At 42.1% G+C, this 21,214-nt stretch overlaps 1 long non-coding RNA gene and 1 pseudogene across 1 annotated transcript; one reads left to right on the top strand and one right to left on the bottom strand.

Moving 5' to 3' along the window:
* The first annotated feature begins 801 nt into the window (after window positions 1-801).
* On the top strand, window positions 802-2,193 carry LOC109499344 (annotated as a pseudogene).
* Window positions 2,194-10,214: 8,021 nt separating this feature from the next.
* LOC123384808 lies at window positions 10,215-20,704 on the bottom strand. Its single transcript, XR_006596443.1, has 3 exons — window positions 18,138-20,704; window positions 12,698-12,813; window positions 10,215-10,362 (listed from the first exon to the last, which is right to left on the bottom strand). It is a non-coding gene; the product is annotated as an uncharacterized LOC123384808 (long non-coding RNA).
* Between the last annotated feature and the right edge of the window lie 510 nt (window positions 20,705-21,214).

Below are 21,214 nucleotides of genomic sequence, written 5' to 3'. Positions count from 1 at the left end.
CCCTCGGGTGATAACCAGGGTTTGTTGCGATCTGTTCTTCCAGAGCTGTTCCACCGGCTCCACCGAGATATCACTCGCCCCTGCCTCCAGCACTAGGCTCTTGTGAGGTTTTCTTCCTGCATGGGGTGACCGGGCTGATCCGTTTGGGCTAATCTGGGGAGAGAGCAGAACAGAGTTAAGAGATCTCTTTCTGTCTCTTGCTTGCTGTGGCTTCCGGTCCTCCTTCAGTCTGACCTGCAGTTCCCACCCACATCACCCCACTTGAGATGCCCCAGGGGGTTCTGACAGTCTTTAAGTTAATTAGGCAGGTCCAGCAATTTCATTCTCACTCTGGAGCATTTCCAGATTGGGCTCTGGGAGCCAGCCACTCACCACATTTGCTTGCCATCTTGCAAATCTGTTTTGTGTACTGCATTAGAATGTGACAGATTTTAATGTGAAATCTTAGCTGGTTTAATGCTAAACCAGTCCATCCCGGTTTTGTCTTTTCTGGGAGGTCTCGGCTATCCTAAGGTGGGGTGTCACTTCCGTGTGTGTCTCGTATCTTCACTTCCTATGCATGCTTCTTTCTACAAGCATTACTTAGGATCATTTTGTGTTTTTAAAATTTTACATAAACAGGGTCATTCTGTACACTTATAAAATAAATGTAACATTTTTTTACATATTGAGTGTTTTTAAATTGAAGCTGTCTCCAAAAATAAAAACAAACTTGAGGCATTTTTAAACCAAAGAAAAAGCTCAGTGAAAGAAAAAGTATGACATCAGAACAAAAGAAAAAGGAAAAAGCAGGCACACGACGGTAAGGGTGAGAACAGTTACTGTGTTTGAGAATTAAGCAGTGCTGGGCCTAGAAGGTCATTAAATCTTCTAATTTTGGACTCTCTCTCTCCTGTAGCCATACAAGATGCTGGAAGGAAAGAAGGCTAAGGGGAAGGAGAGAAGGCTAAGGGGCCCTGTCCCTGCTGTCCTGAAGAAGCAGGAGGCCAAGAAGGCAGTCAGTCCCTTGTTTGAGAAAAGGCCCAAGACATCTGGCATCGGCCAGGACATCCAGCCCACAAGGGACCTCACCTTCTTTGTCAAATAGCCCCGCTATATCCAGCTGCAGCGGCAAAGGGCCCTTCCACATAAACTTCTAAAAGTGCCTCCCTCTATTGACCAGTCCATCCGGGACCTTGGCCTTGGACCGCCAAACAGCTACTCAGCTTAAGCTGGCCCACAAATACAGACCAGAGACAAAGCAAGAGAAGCAGCAGAGATTGTTGGCCCAGGGCAGAGAAAAAAGCTGCCGGCAAAGCAGATGTCCCCACTGTGAAAAATAAGCCCACTGACCCAATCAAAGGAGGGAGGTGGAGACCCAGAGCACTTTGAGGTGAGGCTTTCATCAATGTTCTTCCAAGAGTGAGTGTTTCAGGGACAGGCACACTCCCGGCAGCCACAACGGGCAATTTATCTCCTAGTGTGCAAGTCCCTTCCCTGATTCCTCATTGGCTGAGTACGTTCAAAGGTACAAAAAAGTACATTCCTGGAGGTGAATGCAGAGACTTCAGTTCTTTGGCGCATGCTCATTGCAAAGCCTGGGAAAGTAAATCCGGAAAATGGGGCGGGGAAGAAGAACCAAGAAGTGAAGTGTCTAAGGGTTTGGGACTCCATTGGTGGGGGAGTCTCCTACATATTTCCAACAGGTTGTAAACCTATTGTTAACTAGACAGCACTGCATTTATTTGGTATTTCTGAACGTGAATCGTCTCACTTCTTAGACCAGTAACGGGTCACCTGTCCTTTGAGCTGGGGTTAAGACGGTCACCACCTTGGTGGACAAGAAAGCTCAGCCGGTAGTGATTGCACATGGTGTGGATCCCGTTGAGCCTGTGGTCTTCCTGTCTGCCCTGTGTCCTAAGAAGGGGACTCCCTACTACATTAAGGGGAAGTGCAGGCTGGGGTGTCTGGTCCACAGGAAGACCTGCACCACTGCTGTCCTTCACACAGGTTAACTCCAAAGACAAAGGAGCTCTGGCGAAGCTGGCGGAAGCCAGCAGGACCGATGACAATGACAGATATGATGAGATCCGCCATCACGGAGCAGGCAGTGTCCCGGGTCCAAAGTCGGTGGCTCGCGTCGCCAATCAGGAAAACGCAAAGACTGGGCTAAGTGGACACTGTTGTCTTTCTACACATAAAAGTCATAAATAGTTCTCTTGCCAAAAAAAAAAAAAAAATCTTTTTATTTTTGGAAAGAGATCAGAGTCTTTGAAGGAATCACATTTTGATTCACAAAAGGTCACTCGGCAGGTTATCCACTTGAGTGCAAGGTAAATCAGTTGACCTTCCATTGATTTTGGTAGCCGCAAGGAGTACCTACCCCCGCTGTGTGGCCCAGAGCTGTTTAAGGCTTGAAATAGGGGCCAGAAGCAAAACAAAACAGAAAATATCCAGAATCTATCTGATCTAATGTGCTTTGTTTGGAGAATTAGTTTAAGGCCCCCTGTGTCTTTATAGTAATACATTTGCTGCATAACTTGGTTGTCTACACACCGTGAAATGATTTTAAAATTTGTAGCCATGATTTTAAGTAGGAAGAGGAATTAGTTTCTTATTTATTGGGCACAGTAACCAGCATCCAAGCTGACTAGACTGTCCAAGTGACTAATGAAACAGTTGCTAATATTTCACGTTTTCCATTAGATGCTTGCAACCTTTCCTACTGGCTTTAGAGAAAGAAACTGTCTGGTTTGGTACATGGTATAAATAATATTATTCTGCAACAAAATGCTGCTTGCTAAATCTATAGCTATGCTTTCTAAAATCACTTGGAGAATTATGTATCTATTGTGGGAAGCTGTACTTTTTCAAGGCCCTTTATTCTGCGACATAGCAAAATGAACTCAAAAAAATTCAACTTCAGATACAGTGAAAGGCATTTTAAATTATTAAACTCATTTTTCAGTTTTTGAGACGAGCTTGACTATAAGCTCATGTTAGGGGTAAAATTAGAATGGACAGCTTTGTTAATCACACTCACTTCTACACCAACAGATAGGCACTTAATTCATTAGAGAGAGAGAGAGAGAGAGAGAGAGAGACCACCTACTATGCCCTAGGCACTGTGCTAGGTGTGACCCAGCCCTAGTCAGGCTTGCTAAATCCTCAAGACCCAAACTTGGGCTCTGTCCTGGGCAGATAAGAACCCTACAGGGTCAATGTAGGATCAGATTCCTACAAATCTGATCGGATTCCTCAACTCTGTGTTCTGGCAAGAACCTTGTTGCTTTGGTCTAGCAATAATCCCCCAGCTCTGATATTGCCTCTCAGTGATGCTCTATCCACTGCCCCCTGCCTTGCTACTTAGCCATAATTCCCCGCCCCCTGTGTTCATGTTCAGAGTTGAGCCCAATCTTTCCCCTACTACAAAACCCCATTGTACCAGTCCCCCTGAAAAATGTCTGCCTTACCATTTTCAACAAGTTTCATGAGTACAATTTTTTTCCAATATATGAAATTTATTGTCAAATTGGTTTCCATACAACAATACAATTTTTAAAAAAAAAAAACAGGAGCTGAGAACACAAGGTAAAAGGAAAGAGCAATTCCTTGACGTCGCGAGGTTCATAGTCCAAACAATAAATAAACAGTAACATAAGAAAAATAAGACAAAAACAGAGAGGGAGGCAAACCATAAGAGACTTTTAAATACAGACAGCAAACTGAAGGTTGCTGGAGGGGAGGTAGGTGGGGAGATTGGCTAAATGGGTAACGGGCATTAAGGAGGGCACTTGTTGGGATGAGCACTGGGTGTTTTATGTAAGTTCTACTCCTGAAACCAATACTACACTGCATGTTAACTAACTTGAATTTAAATAAATAAATTAAAAAAAAAAAGAAATCAATGACCATTTTGCCTAGTGCCGTACAATAAAAGTTCTGGGTGCAGAAATGCCATATAGGAGGGGGCATCTAACTTAGTCGAGTGTGAGGAAGGCTGTTCCGAGGAAGAACTATACTTGCTAAGATGCACAGGTGGGTAGGAGTTACCGAGGAGAGAAAGGCACAGGAAAGCGTACCTCAGGTAGAAGATTCGACACATGTAGTCTCATTGGGAAGTAACTGGGTACGTTTGGGAACTAAAAAAGAAAAAAAGGCAGAATGGCTCGAGCTTAGCAAACAGGGAGACAGGTGAGCCATGTTAAGCTCTAGAAGCAGGTAAGGGGAAAAAATCACACAGGGCCCTTGCTGGTCATATGAAGAATTTTGGGTTTTATCCTAAGTTACCCAGAAGAGTGATACAATCAGATTTGCCCTTTAGAAAGATCATCTCACTATTCTGCAGGGAATGGATCAGGCAGGACAGCTGGAGGCCATGTGAGTCACTTGGCTAGAATGGCAATGACCAGACAAGGCTCACAGCAGAGGAGGGTGAGATCAGTGGATAGATTCAAATTTTAATTGGGGTATAGGCCTTTCACCTCTTTGGTTAGTTCGTTTCTAGGTATCTTATGGGTTTCAGTGCAATTGTTAATGGGATCTATTCCTTAATTTCTCTTTCTGCTGCTTCATTATTGCTGTGTAGAAATGCAACAGATTTCCGCACATTGATTTTGCATCCTGAGATTTTGCTGAATTCGATGATCAGTTCTAGTAGTTTTTTGGTGGAGTCTTTCAGGTTTTCTGTATAGAATATCATGTCATCTGCAAATAGTGAAAGTTTTACTTCTTCCTTGCCAATTTGGATGCCTTTTATTTCTTCTTCTGGTCTGATCGTGTGGCTAGGACTTCTAGTTATGTTAAATAACAGTGGTGTGAGTGGACATCCCTGACTTGCACCTGACTGTAGAGGAAAATTTCAGTTTTTCCCCACTGAGATGATATTAGCTGTGGGTTTTTCATAGATGGTCTTTATTATATTGAGGTTTGTTCCTCTAAACCTACTTCGTTGAGGATTTTTATCATGAACAGATGGTGTACTTTGTCAAATACTGTTTTTGCAGCTATTGAAATGATCATATGGTTCTTATCCTTTCTTCTATTAATGCGGCATATGATGTTGATTGATTTATGAACACTGAACCACCCTTGCAACCCAGAAATAAATCCCACTTGACTATGATGAATGTTTTTTTTTTTTTTAACGTATTGTTGGGTTCAGTTTGCTAGTGTTTTATTGAGAATTTCTACATCATGTTCGTCAGGGATATTGGCCTGTGGGGTTCTTTTTTTTTTAGTGGTGTCTTTATCTGGTTTTCGTATCAGGTAATGCTGGCCTCATAGAATGAATTTGGAAGTTTTCCTTTCTTTTCTATTTTTTGAAATAGTTTGAGGTTATAAAAATCCTAGAGGAGGGGCGCCTGGGTGACTCAGTCGGTTGAGCACCTAACTTTGGCTCAGGTCATGATCTCATAGTTCATGGGTCCAGGCCCCGTGTCGGGCTCTGTGCTGACAGCTCAGAGCCTGGAGCCCGCTTCGGATTCCGTGTCTCCCTCTCTCTCTGCCCCTCCCCTGCTCACACACACACCCTCCCTCTCAAAAATAAATAAACATTAAAAAAAATTTTTTTTTAATCCTAGGGGAGAACACAAGCAGTAACCTCTTTGACATTGGCCATAGCAACTTCTTTCTAGACATGTCTCCTGAGTCAAGGGAAACAAAAGCAAAAGTAAACAACTGGGACTTCAGCAAAATAAAAAGCTTCCACACAGCAAAGAAAATAACCAACAAAACTAAAAGGCGACCTGTGGAATGGGAGCAGATATTTGCAAATGGCATATCTGGTAGGGTTAGTATACAAAATATATAAATAATATATAAAACTCAACACCCACAAAATGAATAATTCAATTAAAAAATTGGCAGAAGACATGAATGAATAGACACTTTTCCAAACAAGACATCCGGATGGCCAACAGACACATGAAAAGATGCTCCACATCACTCATCATCAGGGAAATGCAAATCAAAACCACACTGAGGTACCACCTCACACCTGTCAGGTGGCTAAAATGAAAAACACAAGAAACAGGTGTTGGCAAGAACTTGAAGAAAGGGGAACTCCCTTGCACTGTTGATGGGAATGCAAACTGGTGCAGCCACTGTGGAAAACTATGCAGGTTTCTCAAAAAGTTAAAAATAGAACTACCCTGCGATCCAGCAATTGCACTACTAGGTATATACCCAAAGAATACAGAAATACTAATTCACAGGAATTCAAGCACCCCAATGTTTATAGCAGCCTTATCTACAATAGCCAAGATATGGAAACAGCCCAAGTGTAGAAACTGATGAATGAATAAAGATGTGTGTGTGTGTGTGTGTGTGTGTGTGTATGTGTGTGTGTGTGTATAACACAATGAAGTGTTACCCAGCCATGAAAAGAATGAAATCTTGCCATTTGCAATGCCGTGGATGGAACTAGAGAATGTTATGCTGAAATAAATCGGTCAGAGAAAGGCAAATATGACTTCACTCAGAGATGGAATTTAAGAAAAAAGACCAGGGGCGCCTGGGTGGCGCAGTCGGTTAAGCGTCCGACTTCAGCCAGGTCACGATCTCGCGGTCCGTGAGTTCGAGCCCCGCGTCAGGCTCTGGGCTGATGGCTCAGAGCCTGGAGCCTGTTTCCAATTCTGTGTCTCCCTCTCTCTCTGCCCCTCTGCCATTCATGCTCTGTCTCTCTCTGTCCCAAAAATAAATAAACGTTGAAAAAAAAATTAAAAAAAAAAAAAAAGAAATAAGACCAGCAAGCAAGGGTGGGGGAGAGAGAGGGAGGCAAACCAAGAAATAGACTCTTAACTATAGACAACAAATTGATGGGGGAGGTGGGTGGAGGATGGTTGACAGGTGATGGGGATGAAGGAGTGCACTTGTTGTGATGAGCACTGGGTGATATATGGAAATTTTGAATCACTATACTGTACACCTGAAACTAATATCACACTGTATGTTAACTAACTGGAATGTAAATAAAAACTTAAAAAAAAACAACAAAATTGTAATTAGGAGGAAGAGCAACACAGTCATGACCACCCAGGGTCGCCACTAGGTAACTGACACAGGGGATGGTGGTAGTCAACCACTGACCAAGGTTTACAAGGACATGGGGAAGGGGGGCAAGTGGATTTGGAGGCAGATGGGCAGTGAGCCTATTGGAATCCTACCAAGGCTAGAAACGAAGCCAGGAAATTGTGGCAGGGCTGATATCCTATCCTATTTGTGGCCGCCTGATATGGGGAGCAGCAGCAGGCAGCAAACACAAGCCAACAGGTCCTTCTCGTGATGCCAGAGACGGGATCCTGGGCTGGGCTGTGCCTGGAGCCATGACCACCTTGGTCCCAGGGCTTCTTCCCCAGTGACCTGACAGTGGGCCAAAGACTGGTGCTTTTCTCTCGCCGCATGTATTTCGTGGGTCTGGTTCGTTGCCATACAGGTGCTGCCGGGTCTCACCTGCTTTTGAGTTTGAAGGTGGAAATCTTTTTTCTTTTTTGGAAGGTAGAAACTTGAAGCCATGCAACAAAAGCATGGACAGCTAGAGAGCTAAAGAAGGTCTGAGAGAAACAAGAATTGGGAAACAAAACAAAACAAAACAGAGAGAGATTATGAAGGAAACATCATAGAACCTTTTTTCCAGAAATGACCTTTGTCAAGTTTAAATTCTTAAAAAAAAAAAAAAAAAAAAAAAAAGCACAGTGTAGGTATTTGTTCATCAACTCAGAAAAAAGAAACAACTAATCAAATAAAACATCAGAGTCAGATTCCACTCCTGGGTGTCAGGTCATGGCTCACTGCCACTTCTTTGACCTTCCAGTCACTGTGCTCCAGCCACACTGGCCTCCAAGCAGGTTCCTACCCCAGGACCTTTGCATTTGCAGTTCCTTCGGCCTAGAGCTCTTTCCTCCTAGACAGCCACATGGTGCACTCTCACCTCTGACAGATCTTTGCTCAAATGTCTCCTTTTCAATGAGGGTTTCTTTTTTTTTTTTTTTTAACATTTATTTATTTTTGAGACACAGAGAGAGACAGAGCATGAGCAGGGGAGGGGCAGAGAGAGAGGGAGACACAGAATCTTTAGCAAGCTCCAGGCTCTGAGCTGTCAGCACAGAGCCTGACACGGGGCTCGAACCCATGAACTGTGAGATCATAACCTGAGCCAAAATTGGACGCTTAAACGACTGAGCCACCCAGGCGCCCCTGAGGCTTTCTATCTTAAATGACATGCACACACCCTCCCCGCCCCACTTCTGCAGCCCCATCCCTCTCTTTCTCCCATAGTGTGATCACCATCTCGCATGTTTTATTTGCTTGTCTCCTAAGACCAAGATGCAATCTCTGAAAACGGCAGTGGTTTTAGTTTTCTGTGTCTCCAGCTCTCAGAGCAGGGACTGTCACAAAGTGAACCCTTAATAAATACTTACGGAATAAATGAATCTTTTAGGGCTCAGGACATTGAGGCAATAGCTTTGAAACAAAAGCCAGCTGGAGCTGGAGCTATACCCTGCATGAGATCCCTGAGAGTTAGTCCAGGATGAGCAGTAGATACAGTTTGCTGGTTACTGGAAGGAGGTACCACACTGTTCTCAGACATGCCAGGTGTTTGAACATTAAGCCACAAATAACAGGAGAGGAGAGTATAAAGATGGTCTCTGTTTCCTCCGTATTTGCATTATTGAAGAGCACCCGTGGTGTGGATCATCTAAGAGAAGTGGTTGTTCAAAATCATTTCCATTCACCGCAGGCAAGTGTTTTACACCTGCATAGGCAAACGTGTGCCTATGTATATACACATATACATGTATGTGTTTAAAAGTATGCTGGTCAATGTACGTCAGACCTACTTTGCAAATCTAGTTTCCTTGGCATGGCTACTAAAATGAGCTTGCCTTTCCCCGACACGACCCACTGGTGATGTCTTTTGGAAGCCTGAATGCAGTTAGATGCATGAATAATCAATAGTAAATGACATTAGTCATGTCAGATGCGGCCGGTCTCCAGGTTCTGTATCTCCATGGAGCCTCTTATTCCTGAGATGGGCCTCTGACAGCTGCACAGAGTGGCCCCTCCAGGTAAATGTCATATTACTTATTAGGCTTATTACTAATCAGGCTCCTACGTGAACCTCAGGTCTGGTCTCTCACTCTGGCAAATTGAGCTGAACAGCATGGGAGCCTCAGCTCCTGCTACTCTTTTTGGGTCAAGGAAGGTCTGGAGAAGTGTCCAATCAGCTCTGCCCTCTGTTCTAGCTGGTCCTGTGGCTCCTCCTCACCAAAGATAATGACAGTTGGCAAGGGCCGGAGAAGCCTTGAGCAGAATCGGTTGAGTCCATTTGTCCAGGGTTCCATGCCCTAAGCCTGATCATAGAGTCCCTCGGCCATCAAAGAATGAAGGAAAGTCCCAAACAGAGGACACTCAGAGCTCCACGTGATCGCATCTGCCTCATGAGAAAACAGCACATAGAGAATAGATCCTAAAGTTGAAAGAGAATCACCATCTTTGCTTCTCCACCAAAAGCTCTCTTCATTCTGCTGCCTGGGTCCTATTGTATATCTTCGAAGTTTCTAACTTGGTCCGATCCTTATGAGAGTCCCTCCCGGCCACTGGAGTGAGGACTTGAGCTTCTCCTGGAATTGTAACTCTTATTAAGTCACTTTCGACCTGGGAGCCATTTGAGAATCTGATAAAAACCATGGACTCCTGCCCACCAAAAAAGAAGACACAAAGTTTTCACACAATTCTAGGGGTTCCGCACATTCCCTGAAAATCATCCGTGAACATTCTAATCCTCATGTTACAGTCAGGGCACACATGTCAGGGTCTTGATCCTGACATTGGCTAACCTGTAATTGGCAAGTCATTTAATCCTTCTTGATGTGATTTGGGGACCCGTCACATGTACAGGGATGGTCTTTTCCTCTTTAATGTCTATGGTTATGTAATTATTTTGGTATCAAAGAGATTACTACCTTAAAAAGAAAGCAGAGAGGTCTCTCTCTCTCTCTCTCTCTCTTTTAAATCATTTTGGAGCAAACAGGTTAGAACCAGTTGGAGCAGGCTGTGCTCTCAGTTAACCCTGGATGAGGATGTGGTGGGCAGAGGGATATTGGGGGGGGGGGCATCTAGAAGCAGAGAATTCCTGCTGGGCTTTAGTCCTCTCGCAACCCAGATGATGTTAGTCATAAACAGCAAGGCTGAGTTCTCTCGATTTTTTTTACAGTAGTGACAAGAAGACGGAGCAATCCATAACATTTTAATTGTTAACGGGCTCCAGGGGAAAGGGCTGGTCTTGGTGACTTCTTGACATGATGGCATAACGTCCGATGCCTCCCCAGCGGTTGGCCGTGTTCCACATTGACTAGGTAATAATCTGCCGCATGCAGCTGGCTGGAATAGATTAGAATGGTGAGCACAGACACTGAGCAATCAATGAGAGAGAAACATACCACCCTCCCAGAGTATCCTTCAAGACCGCCCAGAGTCACATCTGTCATTCTGAAATCCTGTTATGCCCAGAGAATGCTTTATTTGCAAGCTAGTTCATGTTTTCAAAGGTGGTGTTTGACACGCAGAGACCTTATCCCACAGCTGCAGACCTGCATTTCTAGATAAGGCACTGAACTCGTTTAGGTGTTTTAGGAGTTAGGGATTTGTGTACTGTTCACACCCATTTTTCCCCAGAAGAGGGATGTGAGTGAACTTCCCAATTCCTCCTGCCTAGAGTTTATCTGGCTTGGGTAAGGCATACTAAGTCTCTCAAGGGAGACACTCGTACAGAGGAGTCAGTTCATGTTTTAAAATGTGAATTCTAACAGTACTCAGGGACACTGTGTCAACAGAGGCCAGGAAGAATTTAAATTGACCAGTCAGCTGGCCCTATATCAAAAAAGATTATGAAGGGACGAAGATTTGGAAAGCAGGATATAAATAATAACTCTTGAAGTACAGCTCCAATAGACAAGAGCACCACACCAGCTATTCACTAGTGGCCAGAGAAATGCAAATAAAAATAATAAGATATCATTTTATATCCATCGGGCTGGCAACAATAATGCCGAAAAGCTATTATATTTATCACTGGTGAAGATCTCTACAACAGAGTGTTCTTTCCCAAGGCCATTAGAAATGTAGCGTTAAACCTCTTTGAAACTCCTTCTGGCCGCTTCCTCTTACAATTATAATGACACCTACCCTTGACCCAGCAACTTTGCTTTTAGGGTATGCTACAGAAGCAAACATATGTAAGAATGTTTATTGCATTGTGGTGATGAAAAACTAGACAAAAAGTAAAGTAAAGCTATAGATGATAAAATGACTGAAAATATATTGCATAGAAACAAGATGTGCACTTTTGAAAAGAATGACTTAGAATTATATCAGTTAATTGGAGGATAGTTCCAGTTATTGATGAGAAAAGGAATGCACATTCAGTAAAGCGTGTGTGATACGATCCCATTTTTTGGGAAAACTTCATACATATTTATGTATACATGGGAAAAAAAACTATGGAATGAACAAAATTTGTTATCAAAATGCATGAAGAAAGCTTATTGATATAATCTTGTTAACGAACTTATACAAAAGTATATGTGGAAATAGAAATGAAATAAATGTTACGAGGGCTGGGGAGGTGAAGAACACTGCATACGCCTGGCGAAAAGAAACACATTCAAATAGCAAAGTGTGCCTTGGTCCACGGAGGCTGCTATAATAAATTACCACAGACGGGCTGACTTATAAAACACTACTAATATCATCACATTGGGGATGAGGCTTCAACAGATGAATTTTAGGAGAACACAAGGTACAATGATGAATTTCAAAGTGAGGCACTCCCGAAACTAGAGGGGAGCTGAAAACCCCAGGATTCTCCTGGCCATCTGCCAGGAAGTGATGGCACAGTTGGGGAGGAGAGGGACTGGGACTGGAACGATCCGCCTTGCCTATTTCAGTAGTCAAATCTAATCATACGACTCCCTCCAACTGACATCTTCCATGGCTCTTTATTATCCCAAGAGAAAGAGCTCAAGCTTCCTAATATTGCTTTGTAAGCCCATTCCAGCCTGACTTTCCAGGCTTATCCTTCCAAGACACTAAATTGCTCACTCTTCCCTGAACAAACTTTACTCTGCCTTGTCACTTTGCCATGACAAATGCTCCTCCCTTTTCCAAACATAAAAAAATCCCCTATGTCCCTCAAGGGCCCTCCAGAGCCATGTCGAGTGCCATCCTCTCGGAAGTCACCCATGACTGCTGTGTGTTCCACTTCATGCATCCTACTAATACTTTAGACTCTCGATTCCTTTAAAGAATTTTATTTTTTACTTTCAAGGTGATACTTTATACATGTTTGGGTAAAGTATATAGGTAAATAGTGATGCACATTGTGATTAACATTTTGTCTTACACTTTTCTAGCTTTCCGAGATGTGTACATGCTCTTTCAAAAACCAGCATCATGTTGGGGCGCCCGGGTGGCCCAATCAGTTAAGCATCCAACTCTTGGTTTTGGCTCAGGTCGTGATCTCATGGTTCATGGAATCAAGCCCCAAGTCGGGCTTTGCACTGACAGCTGGGACCCTGCACCCTGCACCCTGCTTGGGATTCTCTCTCTCCCTCTCTCTCTCTGCCCCTCCCCTGTTTATGTGCACTCTCTCTCTCTGTTTCTCTTCCAAAATAAATACATAAACATTTTAAAAAATCCAGCTTCATGTTATACATACCCCTTTGAAAAATTTTCATTCAGTAACATGTGTTGAGTATTTTCCATTACATCAAATATTCTTTGCACCAAAATATTTAATTACTTTATAGTAGTCCATTGTCGGCTGAATCAACTCTACATAAAGACAAAAGAAATAAAAATACTTTATGTATCTCATATTGTCAAATATTGAACAATCCCTTGTTCTCATTTTTTTATTCATAATCATAATGTTGTGATACCCACTGCACTTAAATGCTTGCACACATCTTTGTTTCATGCCTCAGGATAAATAACTAGAAATGCAAGTCCTAGATCAACAGACTTGGTTATAATAATATTTTTAATATCTATATTTGAGGGGATTTATTTCCCACATCCTGGCCTAAGCTTTTGCCAATGGTTGTCATTTCATTTTTTCTGAATAAAAGTTTAATTCATCTGGAATTGGTGTCTGTGACAGAGGTAGTCTCCAATATTGATGCTTACTTTCTCCAACGTAGAAGTAAAAGGCCTGCGTTTGGGCGAGATGCGTGGCTACTCAGAATGAAATACATTTCTCAGCCTTCTTGCGGGTATGACCTGGCCAATGAAATGCGGACGTAAGTGACATGCAATTTCAGGGTCTTTTCTCAAAAGGAGGGCCTTTATCCTCTCTTCGTCCTCCATCTAGCTGCTCACAATGTGTTCGTGCTACATCTAGAAACATGCAGAGAGTGGGCGATTCATGTATTAGATTCACCATTCTACCCCTGCACTTCCTCCACCCAGATTACAAAATGATCATATACAACTATCATATTGAAGTCCTTGGATTCTTTCAGATCTCATATAGCAAATCTATATCCTAAACAATATAGGGTAAACTAAAGGCATAACTTTAATTTTGTCAAAATTGTTAATCCCCTGACACCCTGAGATTTATTGAATAATCCATTCTTTCTCCTACAAATCTTTTTTTTTTTTCAGTTTATTCATTTATTTTGAGGGGGGGAGGAGCTGACAGAGAGGGAGAGAGAGAATCCCGTGCTGTTAGTGCAGAGCCTGACTCAGAGCTCAATCTCATCAACCATGAGTTCATGACCTGGGCCGAAATCAAGAGTTGGACACTTACCTGACTGAGCTACCCATGTGCCCCTCTCCTAATTATCTACATTCTTTTATTGTATTCTGGATTTGTATATGCATTCATATTCTAGGTATGTAGATCTTCTTCAGTTCTAGGAATACAGATCCGGTATCACTGTGTTTCACTTATTTTCTTTCTGGAGTTCAGTGGATACTGTGAGACACCACCAAGATCCCCCTGAGAGACTGAGGTATTAATTCCCCCACTTACTTCCTAGGACAGCACTCCGTTAAAGAAAGTTGCTCATCCAAGCTAAACTGCCTCCTCCTGTGAAAAGTTGAACTCCGTAACTATTGCAGGAGAATAAAGATCCGGCTCCTTGTCTTCATTTGGGCAACTTTGAGGGGCCATCTTGGTTCCGGCTACCCCCTCAGGGAAAGGAGATGCTATAGGCACCTGCCAGTGCCTCTTTCCTCCTCTTTCCTTGTTTTTTTACTCTTTCACAGGGGTTGATCCTAAGTATATATCCTGGTAAAATTCCTACATACGATTCTCCACCTCAGAGCCAACTTCCAAAGGAATCCAACTTAATACAATAATTTATTAGTATTTGGTACAGTAAATCCCCCCTCTATATGCTCCAGTTTCCAGAATTCCTTGACTTTATATATATATATATATATATATATATATAATATATATATATATGTATATATGTATATATATATACATATATATATATGTATATATATATATACACATATATATACATATATATATATTCTTCAAAATAAAATTTTAGATTTGTGCTAGTCTTTTCCTATTTCATTTATATCTCTTTTTATCTCATCAATTTCTACCCCCCCCCCCCCCCCCGCTTTTTTGCTGTCATTTGTTCTTTCTTTGTGATTTTTTGCTTCTAAGCTTGCCGGTGGCTCATTCTCAGAGCTGTGATTTTCTTCGAGTCCTCTTGATCCCGTCTCCTTTTACTTTTTATAAACAACATTTGTATACCTCATTTTGGTCCCATTATCTTTACCCATTCTCATGAGAGGAAATCTGCCACACTGCTTACCAATAAGCAAAATATATAAATTATAAGTGGGGACACCCCATTGTGTGATGGTTTCATCTGCTTTTTTAGGTCTCTATGTGGAGGGTGACTGGATGGGTTCCTAAGAGAAATCTTCAGTACACAGGCAACTTCACCCTCTTTCACTGCCTGGACCTCTGTTATTCAGTTGCACTGAAGAAAAGGACTTGTGTGCACTAGAAAGTCTGTTCTGCTTGCCCTCCTGCTGTACCCCCACCCCTGCCCTGCCCCTACATACATACACACGTGAACACAAACTATGCTTATTTATATGAATTGCATTTATATGAATAGAACATGCTACTGTTAGCCCCCACTCCTATGAGGAGCTCATACCTTTCTTTTATTTCCTGCATGCTTGTTTTCTGGGACTCTCATTGAGACATGTTCAAGCAGAGGAGGATGGGAGAATTCATCTTCTATCTTAAGTCAGTGCCCAAAGTGTTGAAGATTAATTAGCATGTTATTGTTACTAGTGCAACCCCTATGTCTCCTCAGTATGGGAGTAAAGAGGGTGGGCTTCCAGACAGGAGTGCTTTGGCTTTTTATTTCCAGAAATCCTGTGTGACCCAAAACAAAATCTAGCAATGTGAGGCTTAGATATGCTTAATTTTTAGTTCACTCGTATCTATCAGATCGCTGGTGGGGATCACCATCACATTCTGTCATTGGCTTGTCTGTTAGCCTTAGCTTTTAAAGATACAAGGCTTTTTTTTTTTTTCATTTTTCTATAGCTTCACTGTTATTTTAACAGATTTAGAAAAGGCCGAAATAGGTTGCTACACAGATTTCATACTGAATGGGATTCCTGATTTTATTTTTAAAATGTACAGCCTCCCAACCTGATTAGGAAATTGGAACACTCCATTTGGTCATTTGACCAATTTTTTGCACATCTTTTTCCTAGGCACAATAATTGAGTGTTTGGGATAGGGAACTGTCTAGGATACTGCCTGGTGCTCAAATAACTTCTAGCGTACTCAGTGGTCAAGCGGTAACGTAACAAATAACAACAACATGGTGTGATGTGGCACAGTTTTGTGTGTAGATGATTCACTAGAATGAGGAGAAGGAAGAGACCGTCAGTGCAGGAGTAGGAATTGGGGTTGAAGGAGGAAACTGTTACGGAAGTGATGCAGTTGACATACATTCTCAAAGGATGAGTAGGAGCAAATTGGGTGGACAAAAAAGAAAAATGGAACTCCAGGTGGAGACAACAGTCCATGCAAAGGTGCAGACAATGGAAGACCTTATTCATCATGCTAGGAAATTTATAAACAATGGAAAACCTTTGACATTGATGTATGTTAAGCACAGGATGACAGGATCATATTTATATTTTACAATTTCCATTTAAAAAAAAAGTTTCTCAAGGTGCCTGGCTGGCTAAGTCTGGAGAGCATGCAATTCTTGATCTCAGGGTCATGAGTTCAAACCCCACATTGGACTCGAGCTTAAAAATAAATAAATAAAAATTAAAAAAACAATCGAGGCACCTGGGAGGCTCAGTCGGTTACCTACCCTACTCTTGATCTCAGCTTAGGTCTTGATCTCAGAGTGGTGAGTTCAAGCCCCTAGTTGGGCTCTACGCTGGGTGTGGAACTGACTTAAATAATTATAATTAATAATATCACATGTTAGGAATTGTTATAATTTAAATAACTGGTGATCCTCTGGCTGAAGATTGTTTTAAGGAGCTTTACTTAGACTTGGGGAGAGATCTACAGAGCCCCCCACTTATTCAGAGAGAAACTGGAGTAAAATCTGCCTTGGCTTTTACTGGTTTTCCTTTTGTGTTCAAGAATTGGGCTCTGTTTTCCACTGTTATCCCTTATATTCCCTTATCTATTAAACCCATTCACCCAATGATAATTGTTTTTTTTTTTTTCTTGTTTTAAAATGTATTGTTTGGACTTCTGTTTCTGGCCATAAGTCATCCAAAATACCCCAGAAAATCCTCCCATTGGAAAACAATTTTAAAGTCTGGATAAACCATTAAAAACTCTTGTTGAATACATGCCAGAAGTGGTAAGAAACTAAGGAAAATCCTCAGAGTGCAAAACGAAGCTAAAGTACAATCCAGAGAGTTAGCTAGGCTGAAGCCAAAGGCTGTCTTGAAGTGCCTTCCAGGCCTTATATACCTAGAACCTGAGTTCAAATGGAAGCTCTATAAATGCTTTAAGTCCTACTATAAATGCAAGGGTTCATACAAGGCAGAGGGCAGGCGGAGAACTTTTAATGGAAGTAGGACCCCTGAGGGACCTTAGAATCCATGAGAAAATAAATGATGGGGGAGAGGGATGCACCTTACAAAGAAAGATAGGAGTAAACTTGGCTTTCTCAGCTTTTGCTGTGATAGAGAGTGTCCACCTGAAGATTTATATCCATCAGTCAGCTCTCCTGTGGTTTGAGGCTCAAATTACCACTGACCTTGATGTGAAGAAAAATTTCTTCAGTAAGAAACACAATTCAAACACATTAAAATGTAAAACTCCTCTTCACTAAAAGACTGCAGTTAGAGAGTAAAAGCACAACCTATAATCTGGGAGAGGATGTAGCAACAGGACAAAAGATTACTTTTGGCACTAGTTTGGCGATAATGATAATAATATTAATATTGTGACAAGACCAAGTGCTGGCAGGAATAGAGAGCAAAAGAGACTGTTGTGGATCTGGGAATTAGTATAATATTGTGGAAAACAATTTAATTGTATTCAATAATGTGAACATACATATATTTTATGACCCAGCAACTATTTTGTTCACAAAACAGAATGTGATTTAACAGTCAAAAAGTGAAATGGACAACTACGTGCAACCACAGGAATAAATTTCACAAACATAATATTGAGTAACACAATCAATCACAGATCATGTATGTATTAGATTAGTCAGGGTTCTCCAGAGAAACAATATATATATATGAAAACCATGGAATCCAACTTAATACAATAATTTATTAGTATTTGGTACAGTAAATCCCTCCTCTGTATGCTCCAATTTCCAGAATTTCTTGACTTTATATATATATATTCTTTAAAATAAAATTTTAGATTTGTGCTAGTCTTTTTATATTTCATTTGTATCTCTTTTTATCTCATCAATTTCTTTTTTCCCCTTTTTGCTGTCGTTTGTTCTTTCCTTGTGAATTTTTGCTTCTAAGGTCGCTGGTGGCTCATTCTCAGAGTTGTAGACAGAAAGAGAGAGAGAGAGACAGAAAGAGAGAGAGAGACAGAAAGAGAGAGAGAGAGAGAGAGAGAGAGAGAGAGAGAGATTCATTGTAGGGAATTGACTCACATGATTATGGAGGCTGGGAAGTCCCAAGTTCTGCTGTCTGCAAGCTAGAGACCGGGAGAGCTCTTGATACATTTCCACTCTGACTCCAAAAGTCCTAAGAACCAGGCAGCTTATGGTACAAATTCCAGTCCTGGGGCAAGAGAAGACTGATGTCCCCATTCACACAGGCTAGAAAGGAAAAGAGGCAAATTCTTCCTTCTTCAACCTTGTTGTTCAGTTCAGGTCCCGGGAGGATTGGATGATGCCCCTAGGGACAGCAATCTGCCGTGATTCAGATGCTAATCTCAGCTGGAAACGCCCTCACAGACAGACCCAGAAACAATGCGTTATCTGGCACCCCTTAGTATAGTCAAGTTAACACAAAATTAACCATCACAATGTACAGAATGATTTTTACGTAAAACCATATACCACTTATTTAAAATTTTAAAAGAAAATGTTAGGTGTGAATAATATGTCTGTAAAACTATGAAGAAAAGCAAGTGAGAGATTATTGTAAAAGTCACCACAGGAGCCGCCTCTCTAGGCGTGAAAGGCATGCCATCAGGAAGGGCCATCTGAGAAGTTCCCAAGGTCCTAGGACTGTAGTACCAGGACATTAGTTTGATTTGCTTTGTTCTTCATCTCAACATGGATTTTATAATCAGCAATGGCCTCCATAATAAAACAAATGAAAACATGTAGTAAGTTCTGTTTTTCATTCTCTCCTGACTGTCTTCAGGATTCACTACTCCCCTCTGCTCCGGTCTTCCAAGTCCTTACTCTTCAGAATGGCGGGTGCTTGGATTCTGCGTTGGTCAGGTTAGGCTAGCTGGAAGCCACCACCAGACCCCAACGTGTCAGGGGTTTAGCACAAGGCAGTTTATTACTTTCTCACAGTTGTTCAGGTCTGTGGGTCATCTTGACGGACAGCCATTCGGGCACTCGCGCTGATGGACTCTCTTTCATCCTTACACTCGATCTCTCTGGACAACACCGTCATTGTCTGGTCCAAAGGCAGAAGTGGAGAAGCATGTGCCAGAGTGTTTCCTGATCTGGAAGGGAGCCAAGTTACCTTTGCTCACACTCCATTGGAGAGAACTTTGTCACATGACCATCCAGGGACCTTAAGATGTGCCCGAAAAAGAAAAGACTGGATTTTGCTGCCAAAATACCTCACCCTGGACCCAAAGCAAACAAATGCTTGTATGTTGACTTGATGTGCCTTTTAATCTCCTTTAAATACCTTCTCTTTTTCTCTGTCAGAGCAGATACTTCATCGCCTCAGAAATAAATTGCTGCTGAACAGAAGAAATGATATGGAATTTCTAAAACTGTGAATCCTGATAAGCGTGGCTCTTGGTGAATGATTGTTACCTACCTATGTACCCACATCGATGCTCTTTTTTCCGTTTCACCTTCACATCAAGGACATGGCCACTGGGATCGCAACTTTATGGATCAGGGATTTCTATTAGACCCATCACCTCAGGCAGGCTCTGGGCATTGCCCCAGTCCCTTTACCCATGTGTCCATGAAAACCAAATCTCAATGTCATCTGGTTGAGCACAGTTGGAGCCAAAGTCGCCTTGGTCCCCTATGTGCTTCTCTAGGTAGCCATCTTCACTTAAATTTTGGCCTGAAGCTCCTGTCCTCCTAGAGTATCAATGCCATGAGATTTTTCCCGCTCTTCTAACCAGGATTTTTCAGTCTGGATAACTTGGCCACCATCTGACTGACAAGGAGAGTCTTCTCTTTCTGTCCTGAGTGGCCAGTGCCCAGCCTTGAGTTTGCAGAGTGGGGATGGCATAGCATCCCATTGTTCCTCAGCTGGAAGCACCGTTGCAGCTGCTTTCCTGGGCACAAGGACATTGTTGTGAGCAGTAAGTGCCTCTCAGAGTGCTGGGCGCATGGTAGAGCTCATGAAAGTTTCTTTGGATAAATGTCTACACAGCAGAGCATTCTATGGTAGACATAGTCGTGATAGTTTCCCCTTAATGCATGGGTTTAGAAACTAGAAAAAGGAGAATCTATGGAATACTATTGGTAAATGATGTCTTCCCCTTGCTCTAAATGGCTTCCTTTTCCTCATATAATGCTGAGAGCTTCTAATTTTCTCCCATTAGTTGAAAACTCAAGTAACCGATTCAGAGAAACAAATGAACACGTATTACCACTTTGTGTGACTGTGCGTCCCATCTAAATCAGTAGAAGGCAGTGAAAACCCTATACGTTTTTTCTCAACTTCTTTCCTTCTTCAGAACAATTTCTAATCCAATCATTTCAGTAAATCCTTCTTATATTTGTTCCTTTTCCAAAGAGATTCTTGGCGCTTCATTTGCTTACCATTGCCAAAGCTACAGCTGTGGTTCGCATACCAAGGGTCCTGTGACTCAAGCGACATCTCCCCCTCCACTTTGTGTGCCCCCCGCAAGAATGATTTTGATGGCACAACACAAAATAAAACAACTCCTCAAAAAATTTTAGTGGTTTGGGGGTCTCTGGGTGGCTTGGTTGGTTGAACGTCCAACTTTGGCTCAGGTCATGATCTCGTGGTTTGTGAGTTTGAGCCCCACGTCAGGCTCTATGCTGACAGCTCAGAGCCTGGAGCCTGCTTGGGATTCTGTCTCCCTCTCTCTCTCTCTGCCCCTCCCCTGCTTGGGCTCTGTCTGTCTCTCCGATTCTCTCTCTCAAAAATAAATAAATGTTGAAAAAAATTTTAAAGAAATTTTAGTGGGTTTTATCATCACTCACATTTATTCCTGCAGAATGTATTAATAGTAACAGAATTTCTGAGCATCTACTATGTCTCAGTTAAAGTGCTAAATACTTTAAATGCATAATTTCATTTAATTCTCCCAACAAACTATGATGTGGTTGTCTATATATTGCCATTTTACAGGAGAGATAAACAAGGCTTAGTTTGGCTCTAATTTGCCCAAGTGTCTTATGTCTTATGTCTCTGATGGTGTCTTCCTTTGCTTGGACTGACATAGCAAAATACTGGGGTATTTTAGACTAGGGTAGCTTAAGACAACAGGAATTTCTTCCTCACAGTTCTGAAGAATGGAAGTCCAAGTCAAGGTGACCGCCAATCA

Source organism: Felis catus, chromosome B1 (genome assembly GCF_018350175.1).
Source record: "Felis catus isolate Fca126 chromosome B1, F.catus_Fca126_mat1.0, whole genome shotgun sequence".
Lineage (NCBI taxonomy): Eukaryota > Metazoa > Chordata > Mammalia > Carnivora > Felidae > Felis > Felis catus.
This window is presented reverse-complemented; position numbering and strand designations above follow the sequence as displayed.